The sequence below is a fragment of the Chinchilla lanigera genome, unplaced genomic scaffold (genome assembly GCF_000276665.1).
Source record: "Chinchilla lanigera isolate Chin_1 unplaced genomic scaffold, ChiLan1.0 scaffold00002, whole genome shotgun sequence".
NCBI lineage: Eukaryota > Metazoa > Chordata > Mammalia > Rodentia > Chinchillidae > Chinchilla > Chinchilla lanigera.
Genome location: NW_004955403.1, coordinates 40,250,398 through 40,261,066, shown reverse-complemented (window position 1 = coordinate 40,261,066; position 10,669 = coordinate 40,250,398). Strand labels below are relative to the sequence as shown.

At 47.1% G+C, this 10,669-nt stretch overlaps 1 protein-coding gene across 1 annotated transcript in view; it reads left to right on the top strand.

Annotated features, from left to right (window-relative positions):
* Positions 1–3,600, top strand: part of Apela (apelin receptor early endogenous ligand) — an 8,809-nt gene extending 5,209 nt beyond the window's left edge. Inside the window, exon 3 of the mRNA XM_013515250.1 lies at positions 3,394–3,600. The gene's annotated coding sequence lies outside the window, so the exon portion shown is untranslated. The remainder of the gene's footprint in view (positions 1–3,393) is intronic.
* The last annotated feature ends 7,069 nt before the right edge of the window (positions 3,601–10,669 follow it).

Below are 10,669 nucleotides of genomic sequence, written 5' to 3'. Positions count from 1 at the left end.
TATATATATATATATATATATATATAATCTTTACTGACCTGTCACTCTTGCTGACCATCCCAAATGACCTTGCAGTTCCTGCCCTGTTCCTAACCCTGGACCGAACCTCTGCCTGCCTCCCTGCCCCTTCGGAGCTGCCATCTCTCTACCTCGGGGCTGCCCTGCACCCCAACCCCGCCTCAGCCCTGCGCGCTGCTCAGCGCCTTCGCGGCCGGGGAAGAACTCTTCTGCCGCCTCCTGGCGCCCGGAGCCCGCGTTCGCGAGCGTCTCAAACCTTGAGTTGCCTTACACTGTAAACCTCCTCTCCCAACTCACAGCCAGAGGTCACCGCTCTCTCTTTGGAGAGATCATGGGATTGTCACCCACTCCGCTCAGCGACCGGACCATGTTCCTCCCCTCACAGCGAGGCCCCAAGGGCATTCCGGTCCTCCCCGGCTGCTCCCCTTTTCCTCCCGACAGAGCTCCCGCGGACTCCTCCGGAATCCCGGAACACAGTGCTGTCCCGACTTCAGGGGCGTCCCTGGTGCCAAGGGGCTCCCTTCCCTGTCTCCCCAGGACCAGGCACTGCTCCTTGCGGCACCTGCAGGGGGCCACCTCCCACCTGGAAGCCCCCGAGCGCGTGCCTGCGCTGCACACGGGAGTCCCCACTCTGGCCTGAGACTCTTGCGTTGCAGTTCTCTGCTCCAGTGTCCTATGTGCCATCAGGAAAGCAGATGGTTCTTCATACAAAAAGGCAGCGTCGGGCGGGGGATATAGCTCAGCAGCACAAGCGCCTGCCTGGCAAGCTCAAGGTCCTGAGTTCGATTCCCAGCACCAAAGGAAAAGTATTTGTTCCAAAAAGGCAACATTGCACACTGCCCAGGACACCCCATCGCCGTTTCCCTAGTCTCTTTTATGTGTAGCATCTGCTTCTCTTCTTGACATTGCAAGTTTCGTGAGAACAGGGCTTTGGTCACAGTTGGTGACTATGGTAAGCTCTCAAGGAATACTGGATGGATGGATGGATGGATGCCTAACTCCTCCCGCTGACATTATCAGAACTTAGAGAGCACCCATAAAGCTACCATGTATTAGAGGTCCGTGGTGTATCAGGCACTGTACTAGGAAATGTTACCAGCACATTTGTCTGAGCTGGTGCTCTGCTATTCACTTCTTTTTTTTTTATCTGCTATTCACTTCTAATTTGGTTCTCATGCCTGTGATTTCTACTCTCAGATAGTTCCTGAATCTACTCCTCTTTTCCATCTCTACCTGCCCACCTCTCAGTGCCTGTTATCTCCCTCCAGTCTGACCTTAGTTTCCAGTCTAGCTTCTGAAAATTGCATTTTTTTTTTTAACCATCTGATCTTTCTGAAGGTTATATTCAGTCACATCTTGATTAAAATCCTCCTCTCTCCCCATAGCCTTCAGGACAAGAAGTCACAGAATTTGATGAACAGCTTACAAAATGTACCCACCCCCACCCCCACCAGCCTCCCAACCCCCTCCCCGAATTCTCTTCCCCCTTCCCTCTACAGAGGGTTGAGACCTGAGGCCGTGTAAGTGCCTGGACTCAGATTCCGGCTGCGCAGCCGGCTGTGGTGGCCCTGAGGAGCCCCCTGCTGTCCGCCTCCGCCCGTCCAGCTCTGCAGGGCGGAAGGAGTCTGCGCTTGACCCAGCCTAAGCTTGCTCAGCACACAGGGAAGGTGCAACAAGCACTATCCAGAGTTTGTGTCCCACCACCACCCGAAATCAACCCGCTCTTCGCCTCTTGCTGTGTCAAGCTGCCCACCTGCCTGTGCCATCCTGCTTTTATTTAATTTTTTTTTGCTTTGTTTGTTTGTTTTGGTTTTTTTCCGGTATCGGGAATCGAACTCATGACCTTGCGCTCGACAGGCAGGCGCTGTGCCACTGAGCTAAATCCCCAGCCCCCGTCCTGCTTTTAACTCTCCCCCCCCTCACTCACTGATGCTCCAGGACACTTCTTCATGCTGATTCTCTGCCAACTGCAGCAGGTGCAACCTGGCTGCCCTCCGAGCAGTATTTGTGGGCTCCCGTCCAAGTGCCTGACCCGTGGCATTATATACACAGCTTAACTGGGCACTGCCTTCTGTCTGCACCAGCTGTAAATTCCCTGAGGCAGAGGGTACATTTCATTCTTTCTTTTTCTTTTATTTTTTGAGACAGGTTCTTGCTCTGCAGTGAAGGCTGGCTTTGAACTCGCTTATACAGCCCAGGCTGACCCTGAACTCACAGCAATCTTCCTACCTCAACCTCCTGAGTGCCGTGCCGGGCTTTATTTTTTGAGACAGGATTTCACCAAGGTATCCTGTTGGCCTTCAACTTGTGACCTTCCTGTCTCAGCATTCCCAGCAGTAGCACCTGATTTCTAGTTCCCTTTTGTCTTTTTGAGACAGGGTCTCGCCATGCAGTTCAGGATGGCCTTGAGCTCGCTTTGTAGCCCAGGCTGGCCTCAAACTCGTCATGATCCTGCTGTCTCAGCCTCCGGAGTGCTGGAATTAGAGGCATGCGCTACCACGTCCAGCCACTAGGTCCTTTTTAAAGTCACCTACTGTATTCTATTTTGTTTCTTTTGACTTTGTGTGTGAATATATATTATATAAAATTAAAATTAAAGAAAATAAACATAAGATGTACACATGTGTGAAGCAATAAGATCTGAGATGGAGCCTATGATTACTTCGCTTTTGGCAAAAATGACAAAGCAAGTTGAACAGTCATCAAAAAACACAGACAGATTTTAGTTAAAAATAATTGCTTCCTTCTCTGCCTGGACTTCTGAAAAAATCAATTGTCATCTAATATGAGTTTATATATCTATAAAAAATTTATATATCTATTTATATATCTATAAAAAAATGATGACTCTAGCTGGGTGTGGTGGCGCACACCTGTAATCCCAGCACTTGGGAGGCTGAGGCAGGAGGATCGCTATGAGTTCGAGGCCAGCCTGGGCTACAAAGTGAGCTCAAGGCCAGCCTGAACTGCATAGCGAGACCCTGTCTCAAAAAACAAAAGACAAAAAAAAAGAGGAATGATGACTCTAAACTAATGAGTCCAGTAGGAGATAAAGGTGAATTCTGAATTGTTACTAAAAAAAAAAAAAGAAAAGAAAAGAAACACGCAAACCTTGTATCTTCTGCTTTCTGTTTTTTGTCACTGAGCAAATGAAATGGGATGAAAAAGTCTCTTTTTAATAGTTTAAATTCAGACTTTTGAAGAAACATGAGAGTTATGTTGTATTAAAAGGTGAGAATATATAAAGGTGCAGATAGACAGCACTGAAAACATGGGGAGATTGTCACACTTTGTCCAGTGACTCGAAAGTGAAGCACCGTGAGCTGGCTGCTGGACAGCACTTCTCACGGTGTCTGTGTCCCGTGTCTTCTACAGAGCCTGCAGCGGGTGGCCTGAGCCTGCAGGAGCGAAGGACGAGCTCACCTCTCCCGCATGGCCCTCACTGCGACATCCGCCTGACTGCCCGGACCTGACCGACCAAAGACCCTGGGGAGGGTTTGAGTTCACAGACCGACTCCTGCCTGCTTCTTATTTTTGTTTTTTGTTTTTCTAAAAGGAAAATAACATAAATTGAAAAGTGAAGTCTGAACCACTGTTATTTGCCTACATAACAGAAATCTCTCCTCTTTTCCTGCACATTACTATTCTTTCTTTCTTTTTTTTTTTTTTTTTTTTTGTCTTTTTGAGACAGGGTCTTACTATGCAGTTCAGGCTGGCCTTAAGCTCACTTTGTAACCCAGGCTGGTCTTGAATTCACAACAATCCTCCTGCCTCAGCCTCCCGAGTGCTGAGATTACAGGCGTGCACCACCATACCCAACTACTATTCTTATATAGATTCTTTAAAATTTTTGTAATATTACTAACTCTGTAATGGTAACAAGTATAAGAACCTAAAGGGTTTTTTTTTCCATACTCCTATTACTTTCCAAAAGTGTGTTTTAAAGTGTTTCATCTAGGGGCTGGGGATTTAGCTCAGCGGCAAAGCGCCTGCCTGGCAAGCGCAAGGTCATGAGTTCGGTTCCTGGTACCGGAGAAAAACCAAAAAAAAAAAAGTGTTTCATCTAAAATCAAATGCATTTACTGGATCTACAGAATAGGGAGAAAATAATCAGTTCATTAATTATTTATATTGCAAGGCAAGGAAAAAGTTATTGCTGCCACTTTATACGGTAAGCTTTAGTGTTTACAAAAGTATGATATCTTGTATTTTATAAAGGTGCAAAGGAAAGTATAAAATACTAGTTGTGGTTCGTTTTATTTTAACGTGAAAATGTTGGTCTCTGAATCTTTTTCTCATCATGGGATTATAACAAGCCCATAGTTGATTTCCTTAGAAGTTCTGCTTTATATCCTTGATTAGTTTACATGGATAGTTCCTTTAAAAGACCTGCTCTATGTTAGCATCTAAGCTGCAGTGACCCGACGCAGTCCTAGCAGGGCTGCGTGGTTTCGTTTTTGTTTTTGTTTTTCTTGGTACCGGGAATCGAACTCATGACCTTGTGCTTGCCAGGCAGGACCACATGTGTAGCTCATGGATGAGCGCTTGTCACTGTGATGAGCCCTGGGTCAGTGCTCTCTCACCTTGGATGGGGAAACATGCAAGGACATCAGAAAGAATTTAGGGATATCCTCTCCTAGAAACGACACTCTCACGTCCAGATGTGAACAGTATCAATAACTAGCTCTTCCCAAGTGGTTAAATATGTTTTTAATTTGTATTTATTGAAAGACTTAACTTAGTGCTACAAAATTTTAAGTTAATTTCAGCTAAGACATTTACAAATTCATATGTTCTTTAGACAAATTTCTTTTTATGAACATTATAGAATAGGGAAGCCATTAAACTGATAGCTCCTATTTTGCTAAAACAGAAGTTTAAGATTAATAAAGAGTTTTAAGCAGAAAATCTGACAATAGTATGGAATTTGTGAGCTGAATGTGGTGGCATATGCCTGTAATCCCAGCACTTGGGAGGCTGACGCAGGAGGATCATTGCGAGTTTGAGACCAGCCTGGGCTACAAAGTGAGCTCAAGGCCAGCCTGAACTGCATAGTGAGACCCTGTCTCAAAAAGACTAAAAGCAAACAAACAAACAAAAAGAATATCATGGGATTTCTCTCCCTGTCAAAGTTCATTGAGAGTGTCTTCAGGGCAGGTCAGGCATGGTAGCATGTGCCTATAATCCCAGCATTTGGGAGGCTGAGGCAGGAGGACTGCTGTGAGTTGGAGGCCAGCCTGAGCAACATAGCAAGACCCTGTCTCCCAGAAAAATAAAAAATGAAGTGTCTTCAGGGATGGAAAGTGCTCATATAGGGCACTGTGATTACACTGACACACAAACAAAATGTCTTACGTCATTATTTAGATCTTACCCGGGAAATCCTAAGTAACTTTTATACAATACTAGAGACTGAACCCAAGGCCTTCACACTGAGCTACATCCTCTTTTTCTCCTTTTTTTTTTTTTTTTAAATTTTGTGACAAGGTCTTGCTAAAGTTGCTAAATTGCCTAGGCTGGGCTCAAACTTGTGATCCTCCTGCCTTAGCCTCATAGCATGCTGGGATTCTTTTTTTTTTTTTTTTTGGTCTTTATGAGACAGGGTCTCACTATGCAGTTCAGGCTGGCTTTCAACTTACTATGTAGCCCAGGTTGGCTTTGAACTCACACCAATCCTCCTGCCTCAGCACCCCAAGTGCTGGGATTAGGGGCATGCAACATCATGCCTGGCTGCATGCTGGGATTATAGGCACATCCCACCATGCCTGGCCCTTAATAATTTTCTGTATAGATTATAACTTCATATGTGCTTCTTAGTAGAAACATAGGCTATTGCCAACTATGTTTAAAATATGTACTCATTTGCATATTTTATATAAAATATGGTTTACACAGCCTCCATATCTCATTCAATACAAGCCTATAGTTTTTAAGGTAGAGTCTCACAGTTTGTTTTGTTTGGTGTTTCTGAGATCCAACTCAGGGCCTATGCATATGTTAGGCAAGTGCTGTACACTGAGTTAAACTCCCAGACCAGATTCTCATATTCACAGAAAAAGTTAAAGAACAATAATAACAACAACAAAAAAAAAACAGCACCTGTCTGGCAAGTGCAAGGTCCTGAGTTTGATTCCTAGTATCAAAAAAAAAAAAAAAAAAGAGAAAAGTTAAACAGCAGCCCTAATATTCTGTGATTAAATGATCACAGATTTCTGCTTATACAACTTCAATAATTATTCAATAAAACACTGGGTGATTTAAGTCTCTAGTTGTCCTTTCTTTAAGAAGCGGTCAGAGTGCTGAGTATCGGATGGTAGAAATGTTCCTGATTCTTGCCTCTGTTTCCATTATTTGCTCAATTCAAGATTGTCACGGCAATGGCAAAGACAGGGGGGGAGGGGGAACACAGGGGGAGCAGAAATGATTAAGATGTGATATCGTCTTACTTTCTCCTCACTGAGACCCAGTACCCATCACCCACATCTCTAAGGAAGACAGGTTTATTTAGCTCACAGTTTGTAGAGGTTTCAGCCAGTCAGCTGGCTCCAAGGCAGGGTGGCACGGCAGAGGAATATGGTGGAGGAGAAACAGTCCATGGCATGGCAGCCAGGAAGCAGAGAGAGATCAAGGGAGGAGGAGGGAGGTAGACTCAGGCCACGCCCCCAGGGACCACCTCCCGGACCTAGGCTTCACCTCCCCACTCACATTTAGCTATAAACTCCTCAGTGCACTAACGCACTGCTGAGTGCCATACCTCATGATCCAATCACCTTCAGAAATGCATGAGGCCTTGGAGGGGACATATAGATATCAACCACGACAGCCACGTATGTGTTCTAATTCCCCAAGGTGAGTGTAGTTGTTCTGTACTGCGAACATACACCAATAAAAAAAACCTCCAAAGTAGCAGAACAGACTGGGTCTCTGATAACAGAGCTGTAGCTTGTTCTCTGGGGGCAGGTAGAACAGGAAGTCAGGGCAGTGTTTGCGTCTTTCAACAAATCTGTATGACTTGGTATTCATTTTATGTGCACTTGCCACCATGAAAGTAGCTTTATAATATTCTTCAAAAGGTTTTGCTTTTGTTAGTTGTTATGTAGCCCAGGCTGGCCTCAAAGCTGAGCATGGTGGTGCACGCCTGTAATCGAAACACTCCAAAGACTGAGGCAGAAAGATCGCTGTGAGTTCAAGGCCAGCTTGGACTACATATTGAGACCCTGACTCAAAAAAAAAAAAACAAAAATAAAAACAAAACAAACACATAGAACAAAAATTCTCCTAATCTACAACTGAAAAATGGAGAATTTTCTTTTCATAGCAAAGGGGGCTTGACTGCATTTTTACTGTGGATAGACTTCCGTGATAAGCACGGGGCAGTCAGCCTTTTCCACTCACCCTTCTCCATTTCAGGAACCTGTGGAAGACGTTCTAATTTTACCCCATGAACTCAAGATCCAAAAGGGAAAAAAGCCCCGGGCCATGTCAGCGCTTCTCCTGTACCAGCGGCTCACAGGTGCTGAACACCACCTGTGGAAGATGTTTTTTTGTTTGTTTTTGGTTTTTTGAGACAGCGTCTCATTTTGTAGCCCACGGTGAACTGGAGCTTGCAGAGATCCTCCTGCCTCAGCCCCGAAAGTGCTGGGATTACAGGGGTGTGCCAAAATGCCCAGCCTGCTTTGTGTTTGAGACAAGGTCTCAGTACATTGCTAGGTTGCCCAGCCTGAGTTTGAACTTGTGATCTTCCTCCTCAGTCTCCCAGAGTGCTGGGATGATAGGTGCGCACCACTACTCCCACTTGTTTTGTTTTGTTTTTCTACCTGGGTTTTGAGGACTAAGACTTGTTGCTTTTTTGTGTGTGTGACAAGGTCTTGAACTCACTGTGTGGCCCAGGCTGGCCTTGAACTCACGGGAATCCTCCTGCCTCAGCCTCGCGAGTACTGGGATTACAGGTGTTCACCACCGCCGCGGCTCATGCTTTTCCGCCAGTGCTATAAATCCACTGCACAAGTTTTCCATACGTTGAAAATGTTTCTGGGCTGGTGAGGCTCAATGGTAGCGTGCTTGCTAGCAAGTGGGAGGCTCAGATGTCAATCACAGCGCGCGCGCACGTTCCCAGCCCACCAGAACGTTGAGGAACTGGGATGCGTGCACACGAGCTGAGCATCTAAAAATCGTCTGCAGCCCGGTACCACTACAGTCCTGCTCTGAAGTCCTGCGCCTGAGACCTGCGGGAAGGTGGGGCTCCCCGACCGCAGCGCTGCGAAGGAGCGCCCGCGCATGCGCAGAGTTCGGGGCGCGCCCACCTGCAGAGCGCAAGGTACCCGCGCTGGTCTCTGCCGCCTCCTAGTGCGCACAGCTGCGGCAGACACCTGACGCCTCACAAGGGTCCCCATCGCTCCCGCTTTTTTTTTTTTTTTAAGGGTAGAACCTCGCTGTATATCGTCCAGGCTGGCCTCAAATTCAACGCGATCCTCCTGCCTCTGCCTCCCGAAGGCTGGGATTACAGGCGTGCAGACCACGCCCGGTTTAGGATGTGTCCTGAAGCATGATTTAAGCGGGCTTTGGCGACTTCCATGCAGTAAAAATAAGAGCTGGGCGATGGGGCCAAAATGTGTTCCTTTGGCTCGTGATCCTTCATCTTCCTCAGCTTTTCTACGTCTGTCCGCCCGGGAGGCGGCGAAAGACACTGTTTGGGGTTCGCTGGCTACCACGAGGCTCTGCATGGTAGGCCAGGGTTCCCAGGCCCGGTTCCGCCTGAGGGCCTCGCCCGGCTCCTCGGTCCGAAACCACCCGCCTTGTGCACGCGGCGCCAGGCCTGCTGCGGGTCACCTGCTCCTCAGACCTCACTGCTTCCCCGCTACCACGGTGGGCACTGTTGTTCAGTTTGCCTAGCCTTCAGGTGTGGTCACACAACGTGCCCGTAATCCCAGCTACCTGAGAGGCTGATGGGGTAATAAAATATTCCCGGCCAGCTTGGGCAATCTGATCAAGAAAGAAACTGTGGAAGGCTAGGCATGGTGGCGCACACCTCTAATCCTAGCACTCGGGAGGCTGAGGCAGGAGGATCTTTGCAAGTTTGAGACCAGCCTGGGCTACAAAGTGAGCTCAAGGCCAGCCTGAACTGCAGAGTGAGACCCTGTCTCAAAAAGAAAAAAAAAAAGAAGGGCTGGGGATATAGCTCAGTGGCACAAGTGCCTACCTGGTAAGCACAAGGTCCTGAGTTCGATCCCCAGTACCGCATAAAGAAAAAAAGAAAGGAAAGGGCTGGGAATATAACTCAGCACTTCCTGAGCTCAATCCTAGCATCACAAAACAAAGTAATGGCACCACTGTAATCCCAGCACTCGGGAGGCTGAGGCAGGAGGATTGTTGCAAATTCGAGACCAGCCTGGGCTGCAAAGTGAGCTCAAGGCCGGCCTTAACTACATAGTGAGACCCTGTCTCAAAAAGAGACCCCCCACCAAAAAAAAGATATAAGACAAAAAAGTCACAAAAATCTCCTGCCCCTAACTTTCATTTCTTTTTCCCCCAGCCTCTACATGTGATCATTATGAACTGCAAGCATGTACTAATAAAAAATTAAAATTAGAAAACAAATTTCATTTTTGCTTTAAACCAGGGACAGTAGCACAAGCCTGTAATCCGAGCATTCAGAAGGCTGAGGCAGGAGGATTTTAAACTCCAAATCATCATGGGCTACCTAGTGAGTTAACAACATAGCAAAACTTTGTCTCAAAACAAATAAATTTTTAAAATAAATTTCACTCCTACTTTAAGAAGGAATGGGAAGGCCAAGCATAGTGGCCCATGCCTGTAATCCCAGCACGCAGGAGGATCACTGTGAGTTCAAGACCAGCCTAGGCCACACAGTGAGCTCAAGGCCAGCCTGAACTACGTAGTGAGACCCTGAATCAAAAAGACAAAAAAAAATTTGAAAAAAAAAGAAGGAATGGGAAATGACTTGTCCTGTTTTGTGTTGTTTTTGAGATAGGGTCTTTTTTTTTTTTTTTTTGTCTTTCTGAGACAGGGTCTCGCTCTGCAGTTCTGGCTGGCCTTGAGCTCACTTTGTAGCCCAGGCTGGTCTCGAACTCACAACTATCCTCCTGCTTCAGCCTCCCGAGTGCTGGGATTACAGGCGCGCGCCACCGCACCGGCTCTAGATAGGGTCCTTTAGACTGCCCAGGCGGGCCTGGAATTCCGGTGCTCCAGCCACCTTCCTGCGCCAGCCTCCTTAATAGCCGGAATGACAGGCACCTATTCTCCCCGGCTCACTTTTAGGTGACTTTTCAGGTGAATATATGTTCCTGCCTTTACCCCACCAGACACTGTTCAAGGAGCTTGATGTCACGGAAACCCACTTCATACTCACAACTCTAAAAGGGAAGCTGTAATTGTGTTGCCTCATCTTTCCATTTATCAGTGAGGAAACTGCCACAAAAACAGTCAGCCAAAAGATCAAGCAACAAGCCCAGTGCCCGAGGCAAGCCCTGTGCCAGCTGGAGTGAGAGACGCCCAGGTGCCTGGGTTAGCCCGGATCTGGGCATGTCCAGATGATGATTTACTAAGGAGGGAAGACCCGCCCTGGGTGTGGGTGGCACTCACCAACAGGCTTGCAGCATGGATGGGATAAATAGGGGGCAGGGAGCCAGGC